This window comes from Bubalus kerabau, unplaced genomic scaffold (assembly GCF_029407905.1).
Source record: "Bubalus kerabau isolate K-KA32 ecotype Philippines breed swamp buffalo unplaced genomic scaffold, PCC_UOA_SB_1v2 scaffold_30, whole genome shotgun sequence".
In the NCBI taxonomy this organism is placed as follows: Eukaryota; Metazoa; Chordata; class Mammalia; order Artiodactyla; family Bovidae; genus Bubalus; species Bubalus kerabau.
The window spans coordinates 1665793-1677360 of NW_026577884.1; positions in this window are offsets into that span (position 1 = coordinate 1665793).

An 11568-nucleotide genomic window follows, 5' to 3' on the forward strand; every position below is an offset into this window, starting at 1 on the left:
TAAATGAAACTAAAAACACTCTGGAGGCAACAAATAGTAGAATAACAGAGGCAGAAGATAGGATTAGTGAATTCGAAGATAGAATGGTAGAAATAAATGAATCAGAGAGGATAAATGAAAAACGAATTAAAAGAAATGAGCACAATCTCAGAGACCTCCAGGACAATATTAAACGCTACAACATTCGAATCATAGGGGTCCCAGAAGAAGAAGACAAAAAGAAAGACCGTGAGAAAATACTTGAGGAGATAATAGTTGAAAACTTCCCTAAAATGGGGAAGGAAATACTCACTCAAGTCCAAGAAACCCAGACAGTCCCAAACAGGATAAAGCCAAGGCGAAACCCCCCAAGACACATATTAATCACATTAACAAAAATCAAACACAAAGAACAAATATGAAAAGCAGCAAGGGAAAAACAACAAATAACACACAAGGGAATTGCCATAAGGATAACAGCTGATCTTTCAATAGAAACTCTTCAAGCAAGGAGGGAATGGCAAGACATACTTAAAATGATGAAAGAAAATAACCTACAGCCCAGATTATTGTACCCAGCAAGGATCTCATTCAAGTATGAATGAGAAATCAAAAGCTTTTCAGACAAGCAAAAGCTGAGAGAATTCTGCACCACCAAACCAGCTCTCCAACAAATACTAAACAGGAAACACAAAAACGGTGTATAAATTCGAACCCCAAACAATAAAGTAAATGGCAATGGGATCATACTTATCAGTAGTTACCTTAAACGTAAATGGGTTGAATGCTCCAACCAAAAGACAAAGACTGGCTGAATGGATACAAAAACAAGACCCCTACATATGTTGTCTACAAGAGACCCACCTCAAAACAGGGGATACATACAGACTGAAAGTGAAGGGCTGGAAAAAGATTTTCCATGCAAATAGGGACCAAAAGAAAGCAGGAGTAGCGATACTCATGTCAGATAAAATAGACTTTAAAACAAAGGCTGTGAAAAGAGACAAAGAAGGTCACTACATAATGATCAAAGGATCAATCCAAGAAGAAGATATAACAATTATAAATATATATGCACCCAACGTGGGAGCACCACAGTATGTAAGACAAATGCTAACAAGTATGAAAGGAGAAATTAACACTAACACAATAATAGTTGGAGATTTTAATACCCCACTCACACCTATGGATAGATCAACTAAACAGAAATTTAACAAGGAAACACAAACTTTAAATGATACAATAGACCAGTTAGACCTAATTGATATCTATAGGACAATTCATCCCAAAACAATGAATTTCAACTTTTTCTAAAGTGCACATGGAACCTTCTCCAGGATAGATCACATCCTGGGCCATAAAGCTAGCATTGGTAAATTCGAAAAAATAGAAATCATTCCAAGCATCTTTTCTGACCACAATGCAGTAAGATTAGATCTCAATTACAGGAGAAAAACTATTAAAAATTCCAACATATGGAGGCTGAACAACACGCTGCTGAATAACCAACAAATCACAGAAGAAATCAAAAAAGAAATAAAAATTTGCATAGAAACGGATGAAAATGAAAACAGAACAACCCAAAACTTGTGGGACACGGTAAAAGCAGTCCTAAGGGGAAAGTTCATAGCAATACAGGCACACCTCAGGAAACAAGAAAAAAGTCAAATAAATAAACTAACTCTACACCTAAAGCAACTAGAAAAGGAAGAAATGAAGAACCCCAGGGTTAGTAGAAGGAAAGAAATCTTAAAAATTAGAGCAGAAATAAATGCAAAAGAAACAAAAGAGACCATAGCAAAAATCAACAAAACCAAAAGCTGGTTCTTTGAAACGATAAATAAAATTGACAAACCATTAGCCAGACTCATCAAGAAACAAAGGGAGAAAAATCAAATCAATAAAATTAGAAATGAAAATGGAGAGATCACAACAGAAAACACAGAAATACAAAGGATCATAAGAGACTACTATCAACAATTATATGCCAATAAAATGGACAACGTGGAAGAAATGGACAAATTCTTAGAAAAGTACAACTTTCCAAAACTGGACCAGGGAAGAAATAGAAAATCTTAACAGACCCATCACAAGCACGGAAATGGAAACTGTAACCAAAAATCTTCCAGCCAACAAAAGCCCAGGTCCAGATGGCTTCACAGCTGAATTCTACCAAAAATTTAGAGAAGAGCTAACACCTATCCTGCTCAAACTTTTCCAGAAAATTGCAGAGGAAGGTAAACTTCCAAACTCATTCTATGAGGCCACCATCAGCCTAATACCAAAACCTGACAAAGATCCCACAAAAAAAGAAAACTACAGGCCAATATCACTGATGACATAGATGCAAATATCCTTAACAAAATTCTAGCAATCAGAATCCAACAACACATTAAAAAGATCATACACCATGACCAAGTGGGCTTTATCCCAGGGATGCAAGGATTCTTCAATATCCGCAAATCAATCAATGTAATACACCACCTTAACAAATTGAAAAATAAAAACCATATGATTTTCTCAATAGATGCAGAGAAAGCCTTTGACAAAATTCAACATCCATTTATGATAAAAAATCTCCAGAAAGCAGGAATAGAAGGAATATACCTCAACATAATAAAAGCTATATATGACAAACCCACAGCAAACATTATCCTCAATGGTGAAAAATTGAAAGCATTTCCTCTAAAGTCAGGAACAAGACAAGGGTGCCCACTTTCACCATTACTATTCAACATAGCTTTGGAAGTTTTGGCCACAGCAATCAGAGCAGAAAAAGAAACCAAAGGAATCCAAATTGGAAAAGAAGAAGTAAAACTCCCACTGTTTGCAGATGACATGATCCTCTACATAGAAAACCCTAAAGACTCCACCAGAAAATTACTAGAACTAGCCAATGACTATAGTAAAGTTGCAGGATATAAAATCAACACACAGAAATCCCTTGAATTCCTATACACTAATAATGAGAAAACAGAAAGAGAAATTAAGGAAACAATTTCATTCACCATTGCAACGGAAAGAATAAAATACTTAGGAATATACCTACCTAAAGAAACTAAAGACCTATATATAGAAAACTATAAAACACTGGTGAAAGAAATCAAAGAGGACACTAATAGGTGGAGAAATATACCATGTTCATGGATTGGAAGAATCAATATAGTGAAAATGAGTATACTACCCAAGGCAATTTATAGATTCAATGCAATCCCTATCAAGCTACCAACAGTATTCTTCACAGAGCTAGAACAAATAATTTCACAATTTGTATGGAAATACAAAAAACCTCGAATAGCCAAAGCGATCTTGAGAAAGAAGAATGGAACTGGAGGAATCAACCTACCTGATTTCAGGCTCCGCTACAAAGCCACAGTTATCAAGACAGTATGGTACTGGCACAAAGACAGAAATATAGATTAGTGGAACAAAATAGAAAGCCCAGAGATAAATCCACACACATATGGACACCTTATCTTTGACAAAGGAGGCAAAAATATACAATGGATTAAAGACAATCTCTTTAACAAGTGGTGCTGGGAAATCTGGTCAACCACTTGTAAAAGAATGAAACTAGAACACTTTCTAACACAATACACAAAAATAAACTCAAAATGGATTAAAGATCTAAACGTAAGACCAGAAACTATAAAACTCCTAGAGGAGAACATAGGCAAAACACTCTCTGAAATACATCACAGCAGGATCCTCTATGACCCACCTCCCAGAATATTGGAAATAAAAACAAAAATAAACAAATGGGGCCTAATTAACCTTAAAAGCTTCTGCACATCAAAGCAAACTATTAGCAAGGTGAAAAGACAGCCTTCGGAATGGGAGAAAATAATAGGAAATGAAGCAACTGACAAACAACTAATCTCAAAAATATACAAGCAACACCTACAGCTCAACTCCAGAAAAATAAATGACCCAATCAAAAAATGGGCCAAAGAACTAAATAGACATTTCTCCAAAGAAGACATACAGATGGCTAACAAACACATGAAAAGATGCTCAAAATCACTCATTATCATAGAAATGCAAATCAAAACCACTATGAGGTACCATTTCACGCCAGTCAGAATGGCTGCAATCCAAAAGTCTACAAATAATAAATGCTGGAGAGGGTGTGGAGAAAAGGGAACCCTCTTACACTGTTGGTGGGAATGCAAACTAGTACAGCCACTATGGAGAACAGTGTGGAGATTCCTTAAACAACTGGAAATAGAACTGCCTTATGATCCAGCAATCCCACTGCTGGGCATACACACTGAGGAAACCAGAAGGGAAAGAGACACGTGTACCCCAATGTTCATCGCAGCACTGTTTCTAATAGCCAGGACATGGAAGCAACCTAGATGTCCATCAGCAGATGAATGGATAAGAAAGCTGTGGTACATATACACAATGGAGTATTACTCCGCCATTAAAAAGAATAGAATGAATCAGTTCTAATGAGGTGGATGAAACTGCAGCCTATTATACAGAGTGAAGTAAGCCAGAAAGAAAAACACCAATACAGTATACTAACGCATATATATGGAACTTTGAAAGACGGTAACAATAACCCTGAGTACGAGACAGCAAAAGAGACACTGATGTATAGAAGAGTCTTATGGACTCTGTGGGAGAGGGAGAAGGTGGGAAGATTTGGGAGAATGGCATTGAAATATGTAAAATATCATGTATGAAAAGAGTTGCCAGTCCAGGTTTGATGCATGACACTGGATGCTTGGGGCTAGTGCTCTGGGACGACCCAGAGGGATGCTATGGGGGGGAGGAGGGAGGGTTCAGGATGGGGAGCACATGTATACCTGAGGCGGATTCATTTTGATATTTGGAAAAACTAATACAATTATGTAAAGTTTAAAAATAAAATAAAATTAAAAAAAAAAATCCACAGGAGGCTTGACTCCCTTTAGGCCACTCAGTGGTCTCCAAGAAATACCCGTCGGGACTCGAGAGCAGAGCAGAGTCCTTTCCTTCCTCTCGAGATAAGGCCTGACTCCTCGGGTGCGTCTAAAATGCAACCCCGAGATCTCTGTCGCCCCTGGAGAGGAACATTAGGTCCCGGACACAAGCTTAGATGAGGTCTCTTTTGCCCTGAAGTGACTCGAGAGCAATCCCTAGCTCTCTCTCGCAACTCTAATGGAAGATTGGACTTCCCTGGGCCAACACAAGAGGAAGCCTGAATTCCCCATCATAACTCGAGAATCCCGCCGAAACTCGAGAAAAACCACATGGTTACCCCGTCATCGCAAGATGAGGCCCTTGCCCGCTACAGCGTCTAAAGAGAAGTCCCAGGTTTCTTCTTGAAGTGTTTTCACACTTCAAGTGTGAAAACTTGGCACCCTTGATGCGATTCCAAAAGTTCCCCAACACCCTGGTCTCTCTCGAGGGGAACACCGAGGTTCCCGGTACGACTTCATCTGAGCCACTTCTCCCCTCCTGATTGCGACTGGAGGGTCGACTCCCGTGTTTTGTCTGGAAGGGGTTCCCAACCTTCCCGGCGCACCTCAGGATGAGGCCGGTCTAACGAGAATATTTGAGACGTAGCTTCATGGGTGGTAACACATGCTGAAAGACCCCGATTCCCCGGTCCGCTCTTGATAAGAACCCGATGCCCAGACACCTCTTCAAAGGCAACCCTGTGGAAGAAGGCACAACACGAAGGGGCACTGACACCCTCGTGCATCGTCCGGAAAAACCCGCAGATTCCAAACACAGTTCGACAAGTTGCCTGTCACCCCATGAATAACTCGAGAGGCAAGCGGAGTTCCATTCCTCCTTACAAGACGAGGCATGACTCTCCTGTCCTAACTCTGCAGGGACCCTGCGATCAGAGTCAGAAATGGAGATGAAACTTGAGGTTCCTGCCTCCACTCGAGATGAGGCCCTCTTCTATTGCACCAAACCCAGTGGAGTCCCGAGAGGGCCCTCCCAACTCCAGGGTATCCCTGACTTCTCAGAGGCACACTGAGAAGCTCCCTGAGGCCACCGGCACTAGTCGAGGGAACCCAGGGTTTACTGCCGTGACCCAAGAAACACCTTGAAAGTCCTTCTTTAACGGTTCTTGAGGCCCAATACACCTTCCATGACTCTAGAGCAATGACGCGCTCCCCCTCGCAATGCGCATGGAGACCTGACTTCCCAAGCGCCACATGAGAGGCTCCCTGAGCTCCCCGTAGTACCTCATGAGAAACCCCACACTGGCGCTGCAGCTCGAGAAAACCCACGAGACGCCCCCTTCATCGCGAGATGATGGCCTTCTTTTCCTGCATGGCCTGGAGAGCAATCCCGAGTCCTCTCTCCAAACTCCACAGGAGGCTTGACTCCCTTTAGGCCACTCAGTGGGCTCCAAGAGATACCCGTCGCAACTCGAGAGGAGAGCGGAGTCCTTCGCTTCCCCTCGAGACAAGGACTGACTCCCCGGGTGCATCAGGAAAGCAACCCCGAGATCCCTGTCCCCCCTGGAGACGAACATTATGTCCTGGACACAAGCCTAGATAAGGTCTCTTTTGCCCTGCAGTAACTCAAGCGCAATCCCTAGCTCTCCCTCGCAACTCGAATGGAAGACTGGACTTCCCTGGGCCAACACAAGAGGAAGCCTGAATTTCCTGACCTAACTCGAGAATCCCGCCACAACTCGAGAAAAACGACGTGGTTAACCCGTCACCACAAGATGAGGCCCTTGCCAGCTACAGCGTCTCAAGAGAAGTCTCACGTTCCGTCTTGAAGTTTGAAACGGTACTTAGAACCTTTGATGTGACTCCAAAAGTTCCCCGACATCCCAGTTTTACTCGAGGGGAACATCGAGGTTCCCGGCACCACTTCATCTGAGCCCCTTCTCCCCTCCTGATTGGGACAAGAGGGTCGATTCACTTGCTTTGTCTGAAAGGGTTACCGACCTTCCTGGTGCACCTCAGGTTGAGGTCCGTCTCAAGAAGAAATTCGAGACGTAGGCTTGTGGGTGGTGCCACATGCCGAAAGACCCTGATTTCCTGGTCTGCTCTTGATAAGAACCTGAAGGCTGGATACCTCTTCGAAGGCAACCCTGTGTATGAAGGCAAAAAACAAAGGGGAACTGACACCCCCATGCATCGTCCGGATAAAACCGCAGGTTCCACACACAGCTCGACAAGTGGCCTGTTATCCGGTGAACAACTCGAGAGTCCAGTGGAGTTCCATTCCTCCACACAAGACGAGGCCTGACTCTCCTGTCCTAACTCTGTAGGGACTCTGTGTTCAGAGTCAGAAATGGAGAGCAACCCTGAGGTTCCTGCTTCAAATCGAGATGAGGCCCTCTTCTGACAAGGTCCAGCCTCGGCTGGTCCAGGGTTTTCGAAGGGGAGACAGAGTAGGCGACCTATTGATTTATTTATCAAAGATATAAAGAGTAATAGAATGAGGATAGCTCAGTAGGAAAATTTAGTGGAGAAAAGAAGCTGAGTAGCTTGGTTTATGCGGAAAATCAGTATAACCCGTGACACCAGGTTAGCTCTTACCACGGAGGCCGCAGTCTCCCTCTTGAATAGCGAAAAGTGCCCCACCTTAGACACCTTCTCAAGTGGTCTTCGAAGCCCAGGCAAATAAATGGTCGCAGAGGATATCCGCGCTCCAGATGGACACTCATCTGAAAATTGAGGGGAAGAATGACATTAGGAGACTAAGCGTTGGCAATCAAGGCCCGTAGCTTTATTTTCAACAGGGGCTTTTATACCCTAAGTTACACATAGAGGATAATGGGGATGCAAAGTCAGCAGCCTTTGATCCTTATCAAAAACCAGGGTTTCTTTCCTGCAAATGTATCATATACAAATGGTTTAGGTGATTTACATCATCTTCTAGCCAGAAGACCTATTAACATTTTATGACTCTTGACAAAGACTTATCAACCGTAAGACTTATTTTCTCTAAGAGTAATTATTTTAAGGTTTGGCCCCATCTTTCGAAGATAAAATTGCATTCCTATAGGGCAGATATGTAATGGGTTTACAACAAAGGAAAGAATTTATTACCTTAAGGGTCTAAAGTTAGTAACACCAAGGCCACTACTTATTTTTTCTACATACCAACTATATTAATTAACACACATTCAAGGATACAATTCAGGGGATGTGGAAACTTGGCAAAAAGGATTGGTTCATCAATGAAATCTTTTACTAGTTTTATTCTGACAGTTTCTAACTCTCTGAGAGGCTCTAAGCTATTTGAATATCTTAAACTTCCCGTGCGTCTCGAGGCTGGGAGACTGTACACAATCGTATGCATAGCTGTAGGAGACCGGGTAAACTTGTCAGGCGAGTTAGAAAACCATCTGAGGGGTTTGGATTTAAACACTACTAATTGCCCAGGAACATTATTAGTTGGAGCTGTAAGTTAGCTCTTTGACAGAGAGAGTGAGATGGTGGTAGGGGACATCCCCAGTAATGTCAGAGGTGAGAGAACAAAGTCATAAAAAAGGCAGACTTTGGTTTTTGGGGGTAGATGCTCAAGAATATACGGGGGAACTCCCGGAGGCTCGATCCCGCCTTTGTGTATGCCGAGACTCTTTCCTCATGACATTTGTCACGAGTGGAATGTCTCTCGCTGGCTCCCGGCAATCTTCCATTGCACCAAACGCAGTGGAGTCCCGAGAGGCCCCTCCCAACACCACAGTATCAGTGTCTTCTCAGAGGCACCCTGAGCAACTCCCTGAGGTCACCGGCACAAGTCGAGGGAACACAGGGTCTCCTGCCGCAACCCGAGAAAGACCTCAAGAGTCCGTCTTCAACGCGTCTTGAGGCCGGATTCCCCTACCATGACTCGAGAGCAATGACACGCTCCCCCTCGCCATGCGCATGGACACCTGACTTCACTGGCGCCACATGAGAGGCTCCCTGAGCTCCCCGTCATACCTCGTGAGAAACCCCACACTGGCGCCGCAGCTCGGGAAAACCCACGAGACGCCACCGTCATCGCGAGATTGGGGACTTCTTTTCCTGCCTGACCTGGAGAGCAATCCCTGGTCCTTTCTCCAAACTTCACAGGAGGCTTTACTCCCTTTAGGCCACTCAATGGGCTCCAAGAGATACCTGTCGCGACTTGAGAGGAGAGCAGAGTACTTTGTTTCCCCTCGAGATGAGGCCTTACCTCGGGTGAGTCTGGAATGCAACCCCGAGATCCCTGTTGCCCCTGGAGAGGAACATTATGTCCTGGACAAAAGCCTAGATGAGGTCTATTTTGCCCTACAGTGACTCGAGAGCAACACCCATCTCTCCCTCGCAATTCGAATGGAAGATTGGTCTTCACTGGGCCAACACAAGAGGAAGTCTGAATTTCCCGTTGTAACTCGAGAATCCCGCCGCAACTCTTAAAAACCACGTGGTTCCCCATTCATCGCAATATGAGGCCTTTGCCCGCTACAGAGTCTCAAGAGAAGTCCCATGTTTCGTCATAAAGTTCGAAATGCTACTTGGCACCCTTGATGCGACCCCAAAAGTTCCCCAATATACCGGTCTCACTCCAAGGGAACACCGAAGTTCCTGGCACCACTTCATTTGAGCCCCTTCTCCGCTCCTGATCACGGCAGGAAGGTCAATCCCCCTGCTTTGTCTAGAAGGGGTTCCCGACCTTCATGGCGCACCTCAGGATGAGGCCAGTCTCACGAAGAAATTCGAGACGTAGCCTCGTGTTGGTGCCACGTGCCAAAAGACCCCGATTTTCCGGTCCGCTCTTGATAAGAACCCGATGCCTGGACACCTCTTCGAAGGCAACCCTGTGAGTGAAGGCACAACACGAAGGGGCACTGACACCCCTGTTCATCATCCGGAAAAACCCGCAGGGTCTACACTCAGCTCAACAAGGGGCCTGAGACTCCCGGAACAACTCGAGAGGCAACCAGAATTCCATTCCTCAGACAAGACGAGGCATGACTCTCCTGTCCCAACACTGCAGGGACCGTGCAGTCGGAGTCAGAATCGGAGAGGAAGCCTGAGGTTCCTGCCTCCCCTCGAGATGAGGCCCTCTTCCATTGCGCCGAACCCAGCAGAGTCCCGAGAGGCCCTGCCAACTCCACAGCATCCCTCACCTCTCAGAGTCACCATGGGAAGTTCCCTATAGTCCCCTGCAGAAGTCGAGGGAAACGAGGGTTTCCCGCCGCCACCCGAGAAAGACCTCGAGAGTCCTTCTTCAACGCGTCTTGAGGCCCTAGTCACTTCCCATGACTCGAGAGTGATGACCAGCTCCCCCTCGCCATGCGCATGGAGACCTGACTTCCCTGGTGCCGCACGAGAGGCTCCCTGAGGTCCTCGTCGTGCCTCTTGAGAAAACCCCCATGGGCGCCGCAGCCTGAGGAAACCCATGAGATGCCCCCGTCATCGCTAGATGAGGGCCTTCTTTTCCTGCCTGGCCTGGAGAGCAATCCCGAGTCCTCTCTCCAAACTGGAGAGGAGGCTCGACACCCTTGAGTCCACTCATTGGGCTCCAAGAGATCCGTGTCGCGACTTGAGAGGAAAGCGGAGTCCTCTGCTTCCCCTCGAGGCGAGGCCTGACTCCCTGGTGGAGTCTGGACTGGAAACCCGAGATCCCTGTCTTCCCTTGAGAGGAATATTAGGTCCTGGACACACGCCTCGATGAGGTCTCTTTGGCCCTGTAGTGACTCGAGCAGAACCCCCAGCTTTCCCTCGCAACTCCAGGGGAAGATTGGGCTTCCCAGGGCCAACCCAAGAGGAAGCCTGAAATCCCCGTCGTTTTCGAGAATCCAGACTCAACTCGAGAAAAACGACGTGGTTCCAACGTCTTCAAAGAATGAGGCCCTTGCCCGCTACAGCGTCCCCAGGGAAGTCACATGTTCTGTCCTGAAGTGGGAAACGGTACTTGGCTCCCTTGTTGCGACACCTAAAGTTCCCTGAAATGCCGGGTTCCCTCGAGTGGAACACCTAGAGTCCCGGCCCCACTTCATCTGAGCCCCATCTCCCCACCTGATCACGACAGGAGAGTCGATTCCCCTTCTTTGTGTGGAAGGTGTTCCCGGCCTTCCCGGCGCACCTCAGGATGATGCTGGTCTCACGAGGAAATTCGAGATGAGCCACGTGGGTGCTGCCACATGCCGAACGACCCCGATTTCCCGGTCCGCTCTTGAAATGAACCCGATGCCCGGACACCTCTTTGAAGGCAACCCTGTGGGGGAAGGCACCAAATGAAGGGGCAATGACACCCCTGTGCATCTTCTGGAAACACCCGCAGGTTCCACACACAGCTCGACAAGGGGCCTGAAACCCACTGAACGAGTCAAGAGGCAAGCAGAGTTCCATTACTCAGACAAGACGAGGCCTGACTCTCCTGTCCCAACCCTGCAGGGACCCTGCGGTCGGAGTCAGAAATGGAGAGGAAGCCTGAGGTTCCTGCCTCCAATCGAGATGAGGCCCTCTTTCATTTCGTCAAACCTAGTCGAGTCCCGAGAGGCCCCTCTAACTCCTCAGTATCCCTCACCTCTCAGAGGCACCTGGGAAGTTCCCTAAGGTCCCCGGTAGAGGTCGAGGGAAATAAGTGTTTCCCGCCCCTACCCAAGAAAGACCTCGAGAGTCCTTCTTAAATGCGTCTTGAGGC